Source organism: Condylura cristata, unplaced genomic scaffold, assembly GCF_000260355.1.
Source record: "Condylura cristata isolate star-nosed mole 26May11 unplaced genomic scaffold, ConCri1.0 scaffold00021, whole genome shotgun sequence".
NCBI classification, from domain to species: Eukaryota; Metazoa; Chordata; class Mammalia; order Eulipotyphla; family Talpidae; genus Condylura; species Condylura cristata.
The window spans coordinates 4,551,198-4,556,455 of NW_004567122.1; the positions used below are offsets into that span (position 1 = coordinate 4,551,198).

The 5,258-nt window shown below is 42.0% G+C and overlaps 1 pseudogene; it reads left to right on the forward strand.

The window, feature by feature from the left end:
* Positions 1–3,618: 3,618 nt before the first annotated feature.
* Positions 3,619–5,258, forward strand: part of LOC101623269 — a 16,750-nt pseudogene continuing 15,110 nt past the window's right edge.

Genomic DNA, 5,258 nt, shown 5'->3' on the forward strand with positions numbered 1-5,258 from the left:
TTTGTTGTTGTTTACATTGCTTTTGAAATCAAATTTTGAAGGACATTCCTGAATTTTGGGGAATGTTTTACCAGTGTATAATTGTGGGTCAGATCTTACTTGAAGCCTCTAACCCTTTTTGAATTAATTTTTGTGTATGGTGTGAGATGGTGGTCCAGATTTGTCCTTTTGTATCTGATGGTCCAGTTTTCCCAGTACCATTTATTGATGAGACTTCACTTTCTCCATTACATACCTTTGACTACTGTGCCTTAGATTAAGTGTCTATACAGTATGGCTTTTTTTCTGGGATTTCAGCTCAGTTTTCATTGATAATGGTCCATCATACTATTTTGATTATTAAAGCTTTGTGGAATAGTCTGAAATCTTGGATTGCCATACCTCCATTCTTCTTTGTGGCTTAGATTGCTTTGGCTATTCAGGATATCTTGTGCCATGTACATGTTAGTAAGTGTCTGTTCTATTTCTTGGAAGAATGCTATCGAAATGTTCATAGGAATTGAATATATATACTGGGTTGGGTAAGTTGGCAATTTTTACAATGTTAATCTTCCAATTCATGTGCAGGGAATAGCTTTCCATTTCTTTGTACTGTCTACTTCTTTTAATAATGCCTTACAGTTTTTGTTATACTGGTCCTTTACCACCTTTGTTATGTTTATTTCTGAATACTTAATTTTTTTTGATGGGATTATTTTCTTGATTCTAATTATTTGCTTGGATTACGTGAAGGTAACTAGTTTTTGTGTGTTGGCTTTGTAGTTTGGGCTGATTTATTATTTCTAAAAGATTTTTAGTGATGTCTTTAGGGTTTTCTATGCTTATTATCATAAAGGCCATATATGTTAAACCCATAGCCAATATCATGCTCAGTGGTGAGAAACTGATAGCTTTTTCTCTAAGATGGGGTACCATTTTCACTGCTACTATTCAACATAGCATTGAAAGTCCTAGCTGGAGCAGTTGGGCAAGAGAAAGATGTAAAAGGAATCCTAATTGGGAAAGGTAAATAAAACCTTCACTGTTTTCAGACAGTATGATGATAAACATTTAAAAACCCTAAAGACTGTGCTTTCTGTGTTTTTATATTTATAGACTTCATCAGTTCACTAAACGGACTGTGATTTTAAGCTCAAAATTCAAAGGTGAAGAATTGAATCATTATATTAGATTATCTAGATTATAGAGGTGAGATCTGTGAGAAGTTTCTAAGCCTGGAATTGGTTTTACTGTTTGAAATGTGTCTCAGTTTTAAACTTATTTTTAATATTTAATAATTCAAGATATTACATGGTGTAAAGACAAGTAATATGGGAGATGATTAGGAAAAAAACTCCAAAATTGTGTCCATAATATGAATGTCTTGTTTGCATAATCCTTTATAGTTTAAATACTGTAATTGTTTAAATGATCAATATGTATTTTGTACTCATTAAACCAAAATGCTCCTATGTTTAAAGGTAAAATCTGTACCATTTAGGATGATGTTTTACTGCAAAGAAGGAGTACTTCAAAATAAAAGTGACATTAACAGAGTCAAAATGAATTTTCTCTCTCAAATGAGAGAAATTAGATGCTCTGTTATCAGTCTATAAAATGCACCCCTGGTGTCACTGGGCTTTGTTCCTCTCACCCTGCTCTACCATCTCTCCAGAGACAGGGAACTATTTATTTATTTTTAAAAGACTTATTTATTTATGCACACAGAGCTGGGGTACAGACCAGAGGTACAGGGGTGGTGAGAGGATTCACCAGAGTGGGGAGCAGAACAGGCCAACTGACGAAGTACACTGCTGAGGGGAGCAGAGGGCAGGTGAGGAGAGTTCTGCTGCGCCATGTGGGTCACCTCTGGGGTAGGGATTGAACTCATGCTGAAGTGGCTTTAGCTTCTTAGTGCTGCGCTTTAACCTGCCGCACCACCAGGGAGGGCCCGGGGACCTGTTTATTAGTGTTGTGTTTCTCCTCTTCTTGCATAGCGGTGGAGATGTAGCTGGGAGGCAACCATCCCTGAAATTACTGAATTTACAGTCTCCCGGGAGGCTGGATGTGGTCATGTGATGCAGCTCTTGGGTTTTGGCAGTGGAAGGTGAAGAGAAAGGTGTAGTCATCTTCCCTGACTTCCCTAAGGGCTGCTCTCCGATTCTCTACTTTTCCCAGTGTGACTTCAGCAGTATGGTGATACCTGGGTTGGTCTCGGAGGCCTTGTTACAGTGGTGACAGAGTCATCGTGAGCTGAGTCCTTAAATGACGGGAGCAGAATTACCCATACCCAGATCCCTTGCTTGGAACAGAAGTAATCTGTTTTGTATCACCAAACCTGTGTTCCTGTTGGCGCAGCAGGTTAGCCTGCTTGCTGAACTAAGATGCCGGGCCAGGTGTGATGTGGCCACTTGTGTGCCAGCTCCAGGCTCCAGCCATCATGTCCAAGCTCCAGTGAGGAGGAGGGAAGGAGCAGACAAAGAGCACTCCCCTGGGGTGCGGTCTTTCAGCAGGCATGCTGGATTCATCCTTACCCTCTCCAAGGGCAAAACTTTGTGCATGACCACACCTTGCTGAGAGGAGGCTGGGAAACAAGATTTTATTTTGAAGGAGCAGTATACTCAATTAAAGATCAGAGTTGTGTTCCCAAGATGGATAGCAAGTAGCTTCCAGTGTCTACACAGATTCCTTTTTGTCTTCTAGTGAAAAGTCAGAAGGCTGAGATTCTAATCACCCTAGTGATCAGAGAGCCTTAATTATTTAACTCTAGAAAGTATCAATGATATATGATCAGTCTGTTTTATTTTTATTAAAGATTTATTTTATTTGTTTATGCATACAAGAGCTGGGGTGTAGGCCAGAGGTGTGGGGGTAAGAAGAGTTACCACAGACAGAGTGGGGAGCAGAACAGGAGGATTTACTGACATACACTGCGGAGGGGAGCAGTGGGTGAGACAGGAGAGGTCTCCTGCACCATATGGGTCAGCTCCCTGGCCAGGGATTGAACTCTGTGTTTGCAGTGACTGCAAATAGCTTCATAGTGTTGAGACTTAACCCTTTGTGTCACCAGGGAGTCCCTGATTAGCCTATGTTTTATAAATGATGCTCTACTTGATATTTTTCTCTCTGTATATTTGGGTACATGTGTGTGCATACATGTAGCTGTGCATGCATGTGCACATGTGTGCGAGTGCCTAGGGATATACTTGCATGCACGTGTGTCTGTGTCTCTGTGTGCATGCCTGTGTGTGCCTGTGTTTGTGTGTGTGTGCCGGACAGACTCAGTACGTATCTTGGGGGAGAAATCTACAGGGTTTGGTTGTGATAATAAAGCTGACAGAACCCATACTCTGGGATGATACTTTCTGTTCTAAGGGGAAAACACAGTTCCTTCAGGTTTCAGAGAATGTCATCTTCCTCCCAGAGCTGGAGATGTTACAGATGTTGCAGCTTACGTTGGGGGGCTGGCCTGCCAAGGGGATCTTACTCTGTCCATGAAATATGTTGCTGGATGACTGTTTGTAGTGTTACACTGTAGAGGAGTTTCTCTCTTCTTCTGTAATTTATATTGTTAAACCCTCAAATAAACTCAGTTTGGGGATTTTCTAACTGGCTTCCAGACCGATATTTAATGTTGCCATGGACAAGATGTTTGACAGCATCCTTGCAATGAAACATGACTACTGGACGGTATGTATACAGGTTCTCCACAGTGAGAACCTCAGCTTTCCTGCCATGTGGAATGTCGTTTTTGCTATCTTTGCCGTGAACAATATTAATCCTAATAAATTGCACACATAGATTCAGCACAACTTTGATGGGAAGAGGATATGATTGGTTTAACCTCAGGTTTAGTGCCATGTCCCTTTATTAATGTCATGACTGGATAGGCAAATGGAGAGAGAATTGAGATATATGGTCTTAGCCACCACTTTTAAGTAATCATTAAAATATTAAGTTTCGTCATGTTTTCATACTGCAAGTTTTAAGGTGATACAATATTCTTAGCATGCCAGAAAGTACCTGACTTCTGTAACAGGGGCCAGAGACCATTTATTTCCCATAGATTGGTATTTCCCTATTGAAATAGGTCATTTTATTTTCATTACAAATTAATTCTTCTACTTGAATAAAGAGCAAGTGGTGAAAATTAGTAATGTATTCATGAGGCTTGTCACGTTGGAGCCCAGGGTTTGCAAGCAGTTTTCGAGCTGTGGTTCCCACTCTTAGGAGTGGCCAGTGACTGTGTGCTTCAGAAATGGGGTTGCAGTTCCAGTGGAGCAGGAGCCTCATAATTACAGCAAAGTGCTAGCAAAATAGTTGCAGAATGAATTTGAAGGAAGAAGGGGAAGCATTGTCAGAAATGACTGTTCAGGGCTGGGTCCTTGGCAGGCATGACTGGCTGTCCTCTGAGGTGTGCCTGCCCTGTTTCAGTAGCAGTAGAGTTTTTTTTTTTTTTTTAAAGATTTATTTATTCATACAGAACTGGGGTACAGGCCAGAGATGCGGAGGGTGGGAGGATTCACCAGAGACAGAGTGGGGAGCAGAACAGGCAGATCGATGAAGTACACTGCTGAGGGGAGCAGCGGGCGGGCCAAGAGAGGTCTGCCACGCCATGTGGTCACCTCCGGGGCAGGCGGGAATCGAACTCATGCGGAAGCGGCTTTAGATTCTCAGTGCTGTGCTTTAACCCGCTGCGCCACCAGGGAGGGCCAACAGTAGAGTTTTTAGCTGGGCACCTGTGGTGGGCCTCTAGCTGACAAGAGATTAACATGAGGACTGCGTGCAGCTTCTGGATTGTGTTCTTAAAGGGAGCAATGTGCCTTTTCTTTTTCACCTTGCTCGGCTGGCTGGGATATGATGTGAGGGTGGGACGTGGAGCAGCCATAATGAGCAATAAGTTAGAGGAAGCCTGGGCTTCTGGCACCATGGAATTGCCACTTCAGCTAGGCTGTTTGGACTAACACATGAGAGAGAAATAAACTTCCATCTTGTCTCAGACACTGCTGTTTTAGGCCTGTCTGTTACAAAAGCCTAACCAGTACACCACAGGTACAGGGACATAGTCCTTACATTGCAGTCCAGAATCAGATCTGAAAATGATCAGTGCTGCTGAAACTTACTTCTTACAACCACCAGAAACTTCCATGGGGACCTTATCTCCTCTTGTTCAGTTGTGGGTCTGGGATGAACCCTAGTGTACACCCATATTTTCCTACTCTAATCTGTAAAAACCCTCCAATATTTTGGAGGGAATGAGTATTTATGATGTAAAGTCT